This window comes from Megalopta genalis, unplaced genomic scaffold (genome assembly GCF_051020955.1).
Source record: "Megalopta genalis isolate 19385.01 unplaced genomic scaffold, iyMegGena1_principal scaffold0232, whole genome shotgun sequence".
NCBI lineage: Eukaryota > Metazoa > Arthropoda > Insecta > Hymenoptera > Halictidae > Megalopta > Megalopta genalis.
This window is the reverse complement of record NW_027476301.1, coordinates 127,501-133,630: the sequence shown is the minus strand read 5'-3', so window position 1 is coordinate 133,630 and position 6,130 is coordinate 127,501. Positions and strand designations below refer to the sequence as shown.

At 55.6% G+C, this 6,130-nt stretch overlaps 1 pseudogene; it reads right to left on the bottom strand.

Moving 5' to 3' along the window:
- Positions 1 to 4,923: 4,923 nt before the first annotated feature.
- Positions 4,924 to 6,130, bottom strand: part of LOC143262884 (large subunit ribosomal RNA) — a 2,996-nt pseudogene continuing 1,789 nt past the window's right edge.

Below are 6,130 nucleotides of genomic sequence, written 5' to 3'. Positions count from 1 at the left end.
GCCTCGCTTCCTCAACGCATTGAGTATGCTTGGCCACCAGACATTATCAAAGGCCGCAGCAATGTCGAAGAGCAGACCCACGACGTACTTTTCCTCTCGACCGGACGCAAGCTCCCTCATCTTTACCACGGCATCAGTCGTGGATCGATGCGGCCTGAATCCGTATTGCCGATCGGAGGCGTAGTCGGGGTGCAAAAACAAACTAGCTAATCGCGTAGCGATTAGCTTCTCCAAGACTTTGCCTACGACCGAAAGCAAGCATATTGGTCTGTAGGACTTTATCTCCGTTTCAGGTTTCTCGGGTCCTTTAAGGATGGTAATGATGGACCCGACTTTCCATTCCACGGGAAAGACTCCGTGTGCCAGGCATCCGTTGTAGAGTCGGAGGAGCTCGCGTGAGATTGTATTACACGAACGTTTTAAAATCTCCGGCTCGATCCGATCTAGGCCTGGACACTTGCCGCTCTTCAGTCGGTTGACCGCCGATCTGAGCTCCGAGAGGGTGAAGGGACTGGCGTCCTCACTCTCCGGCTCGATGGCAGCTTCCCTCCTGACTCGCGCATGATCCGGGGAGTCATTCGCGGGGCTATCGTCCGGAATTAACCCCTCCAGCAGCGCGGAAGCGGTGGAGTCCCAGTCTGTGGTGTAACCCTGGGCAGTGTTACGATTTATATTCGAGATGACCGTGCTGGCTGTCATCTTCTGCCTCGTGATCTTATAAATGAGGCCCCAGGGTTCCTTGTTTCCCTGCTCGGTCACGAATGCACGCCAGCTGTGCGACCGAGCAGCTTTGATGGCGGCTTTGTAGGCCTTTCTCTGTTTAAGATACTCGGTCCTCTTGGCCGCCCTCTGCTCCTCTGAACATGCTGCGTTCTGCGAGGCTCGTCTAAGTTTGTAGACTCGCCTCTTTTGCCTCGTCAGGTCGGCCGTCCACCATGGGACGGATTTTGAATGCCACTGCTTGGTTGGCATCGAGGAGTCGCACGCTTGGACGATCATTCTTTCGATCTCCTGTGCTAGATGTTCGACATCCCCCTTATTGTTCAATGGATCGGGGGATATACTCCTCTTACTTTCCTGCAGCGCCTTGTCGAACTCGGGCCATTTTGCGCTTCGGAGTCGGAACCTTGGTAATAATCCGTTCCGGTTGGTGCTGCTGTTGCTACTAATTTCGGCAGCACCGTCCTCGGCGCAAAAACTCAAAGAAAACTCTATGACTCGGTGGTCGCTGGTCGTCAGGTCCTCGCGGACCTTCCAACCTCGCACCTTGTCGCAAATATCAGGTGTCGATAGTGTGACGTCGATGTATGACTGTCCACTAGGGCTGGAAAACGTCGGAGCGTTTCCAGCCTCGTTCAAGACAACCAAGCCATGGCTCACGATAAACTCTTCGAGTTTACGGCCTCTCACGTCCGTCTCCGCGCTGCCCCACTGGGCTGATTTCGCGTTAACGTCGGCAGAGATAATGACTCGGTTATGCTTAAGTGCGGAAAGAGCTCTCTCCAACCGCGCCAGACCTGATTCAACGTCATCGGAGCATTGAAAGTACTGGCTGATCAGGAAGAAGCTCCCAAACGAACCCGAGATGCTGACACAGGACAAATGCGTGTCGCACAAGTTAGAGACTTTGACCACGGTTAGATCCGGGTTTCTGACCGCTATTGCAGCCATCACCGGTTCGCCTGCCGTGATCAGCCTCGTTCTCAAGCCTAGCCCGGGCACAGTACCCCGCCAGCTATATGGCTCTTGTGCAAGCAACACATCTACCCCTCGCCTATGCATCTCAGTCCGGACTTCGTCGGTCACGTTTCGGGCCCGCTGCATGTTATGCTGCATGACCCGTATGACTCTCGAGCGTCGCCGGTCGTTTGTACTATCCATTCAATTCAAATTATTCTTGTCTAACGCGAGACATCTCCAAAACCAGCGCTTCCTGATAGGAGGCGCAGGCCGGGTCTCGCGACTTGTGTTCAAATGGTCGCCCTCTGTCTTTACAGTTGGAGCAGACCGGAGGCTTGCTCTTCCTGTTACAGAGGGCATAGCCGTGCCCTTTTTCGGCACAATGTCCGCAGACATCCTCTTTGAATTTGCAGCGCTTCGCCGTGTGCCCGAAGCGCTGGCACTTATAGCATCGGGTGACCTGTATGAAGTCCCGCACACGACAGGAACTCCACCCGAGGTACACCCGGTCCCCTCTCTGCGCCAGCCGCCGACGAATCTGCGGACTGACGGCCACTACCCAGTTGGCTGTCTCCGGGGTCTTGCCAGCCATGCGACTGACCCGAACACCCGAAGGCACATCCTTCTGGGACGCCTCAGAGAGGTTTTGCCTCCAAAGACTGGAGGCAATTTCCTCCTTGCCCATCCCTTTCGGAATGTCATAAATCAGGACCTCGGGGTCCCGTTTGCTGGGCAAGGAGACGGACAGTCCCGCACTCGCCAGCTTCTTATTGCCTACGAAGGCTTTTAGGTCCTCCTTGCGATCGGTTTCGACGACGATGCCACCGGAGTGGATGCGTCGAACCGATCTGACACGGATCGCCTCCTTCGCAGGTTTTACGATCGACAGAACAGCTCTCTTAGTAGCATCGCTGTTCTGTCCTTTATCCTTTGGCGGGAAGATACGCACCACGTATTGTGTCGGTGGTCTTCTCGCCTCCGGAGTCGCTGACTGGTTGACCTTTGCCACTTGGGCGTAGGTCAACTGCGCGGCATTGGAGACCGTCTTCGGGAGGGTTCCCTTGGACGGCCCAGGTCGCGCCGCACTCATTACGGCAGGACGCGCTTTTAGGTCCGCCCTGACCGCGGCGAGTTGCCCTTCGACGAAGCTGTTTCGTTGAATCAGCTCCTGGACCAACTCGTTGAGTGCTCCGACTTCTGCTAGTATCTTCGACCCGGACTCCTTGTTGACTTTCGACTCGGGTCGAAAGCAAAAGGTCCGTATCTCCGATACTCGCCTGAAGGCTTCGTCTCTCACGAGATCGAGAGGCCGTACCTTGTGCCCGGAAACCGTCCCCTTCGATTTCCTGGCCTGGTTTGCTGCGGCCTTGCCAGTAGGTGCGACTGGCTTGGCACGCTTCGACTTTTTGGTGACGGTTTTCCAACCGCCACCTTCGGGGTCTTCGACACGCACGGGTGCCGGTTGCACCTTCACGAGCGTGTCTTTGACTGATTCGATTTTTCTGGGTTTCTCCTTCCCAGCCTTGCGGCTGGGGGAGTCCCCCGACTTGGGCGCTGTCCCCACGTTACCGGTGTCCGGCGCGCCTTCTACCGTGGCCTCAGTTTTCACCGAGACCGCTCGCGTGGGTGTCACGCATCTCTCCAAGGTCACACGAGGATTGGCGATGTTCAGCACCTTCCCGGACCTTGTCTTTTTCGCAGACGCAGGAGGGCTAACAGCTGCTGCTGTAGCTTCCGCGTCTGTGGCGACGGCTTCACTCCGAGTAGGAGCTGGACCCGCCGACTTCGAACGTTCAATTTGTACTTTCAATTTAGATCCCATAGTTAGATCTTTGCCTTCATCCGGTACGCTCCCCGGCCACCACCGACCCACACATTTTGGAACCCGCCATCAGGCTGGGTTAGGGCTACGCACCGGACATAGTCTGCTGACTGGGCCGATTGCTCAACCCAGCCCGCGTCCTCGCCCGTCAGAACCCACTCGCCGAAGCGTATGGTCGTTCCAAGCCGATTGACTGGACCAGGGCTGCTTTTCTCGTCCAGCCTCCCATCTAGCCGAAGCAGAGGCCAAAGGTACGTGTTGGGGACGTCTCACCCGCAGGAGAGGGCCCCCTCAGATCCCAGGATCCTCTTTTCCGACGACAAGGGTCGCCACGCACGGCAAACACGCGGGAGACAGCAGTCGGAGAGGCTGCCTCTTCCTCTCCACCACACTTCGTTCGGTTCGCTGCGTTTTGAGAACACGAGCTATCCAGCGGTACCTTTTTCGTGGAGGCTCAAGTGTGGCTAGGGCACGTTTGCCCCTTGCGGCCTGGGTTGCCCAGGTGATTGGTTGCATCCCGATTTCTAGATCCAGCGGCATGTTGCTACGTGGCGCGCTCAGACAACGAAAATGCGGCATTCCGGTCAGACCAGAAAAACCGCACAACGTGACGCGGGGGACTGCAGCCACAAGTGACAACAGTCCCCCGGTAGGGAGTAGTACAGCATATTCAATGCTGTACATGAACACGCCACAGCCCGTATGCTTAGTTCAAGGGCCTCGCCATTATGCGAAGTACTACATGTACAACGTACTGGCGGTCTCAAAATACCCTCATCGCCGATGCATCTGATGCATCCGTCAACTCGGCAGCATTCACTCCGTCGGCGTGTTGCTTTGTGGCGTGTTCAGATAACGAAAATGCGGCATTCCAGTCAGACCAGAAAAACCGCATAACGTAACGCGGGGGACTGAAGCCACAAGTGACAACAGTCCCCCGGATGGGAGTAGTGCAGCATGTTCAATACTGCACAAGAACACGCCACAGCCCGCTTGCTTAATCACGGGCCTCGTCATTATGCGAAGCACTACATGTACAACGCACTGACGGTCTCTCGAGTGCCTTCATCGCCGATGCACCTATCGACTCAGCAGCAACATTCAATCCGACGGCGTGTTGCTTCGTGGCGTGTTCAGACAACGAAAATGCGGCATTCCAGTTAGACCAGAAAAACCGCATAACGTGACGCGGGGGACTGCAGCCACAAGTGACAACAGTCCCCCGCTAAGGAGTAGTACAGCATATTCAATGCTGTACATGAACACGCCACAGCCCGCATGCTTAATCTCGGGCCTCGCCATTATGCGAAGTACTACATGTACGACGCACTGACGGTCTAAAATGCCTTCATCGTCGACGCATCCATCGACTCGGTAGTAGCAACAACCTACGCGAGGACTAGTTCGGGGGTCGCCTCTCAACCCTGGGTGGCCACAGACCGCCACCGCCAGTAGATAGGGACAGATGGGAATCTCGTTAATCCATTCATGCGCGTCACTAATTAGATGACGAGGCATTTGGCTACCTTAAGAGAGTCATAGTTACTCCCGCCGTTTACCCGCGCTTTTTTGAATTTGTTCACGTTGACATTCAGAGCACTGGGCAGAAATCACATTGCGTCAACACCCGTGGGGGCCATCGCAATGCTTTGTTTTAATTAGACAGTCGGATTCCCCTAGTCCGTGCCAGTTCTGAGCTGAGCGTTGAATGGCGGCCGAAGAGGACGACCGCACCGATGGGAAACGCCACGGAAGCCTCGCAGCAAGGAAGATCCGCGGGAGGCCAAGGCACGGGACCGAGCTCGGATCCCAGCCACGAGAGCCGTTCACCTCGCCCAGGCCCGGCACGTCAGCCAGACCCGCTTCCCGACCAAGCCCGACACGCCCCGCTCCTCAGAGCCAATCCTTATCCCGAAGTTACGGATCCAATTTGCCGACTTCCCTTACCTACATTAATCTATCGACTAGAGGCTCTTTACCTTGGAGACCTGCTGCGGATATGGGTACGAACCGGCGCGACACCTCCACGTGGCCCTCTCCTGGATTTTCAAGGTCCGAGGGGATGATCCGGACACCGCCGCAACTGCGGTGCTCTTCGCGTTCCAAACCCTATCTCCCTGCTAGAGGTTTCCAGGGAACTCGAACGCTTATACAGAAAAGAAAACTCTCCCCGGATCTCCCGACGGCGTCTCCAGGTCATTTTGGGTTACCCCGACGAACACTCTTACGAGGGCCCGAATGGTATGCGGTTCCGCTGCCGGGTTCCGGAATAGAAACCGGATTCCCTTTCGCCCAATGGGTGTTTTTTGTGCATGTATATAATAACAAAATATGCTGCGATTTATATAATAATAAAAAAAAATAATAAAATAGCTGCGTTTTTTTTTACAAGTGTTTAACGTCTTAGGACACCTCATCTACATAGGATTTCTCTTAGGGCTTAGGATCGACTGACTCGTGTGCAACGGCTGTTCACACGAAACCCTTCTCCACGTCAGTCCTCCAGGGCCTCGCTGGAGTATTTGCTACTACCACCAAGATCTGCGCCGACGGCGGCTCCAGGCAGGCTCACGCCCAGACCCTTCTGCGCACACCGTCGCGACCCTCCTACTCGTCAGAGCTTCATAG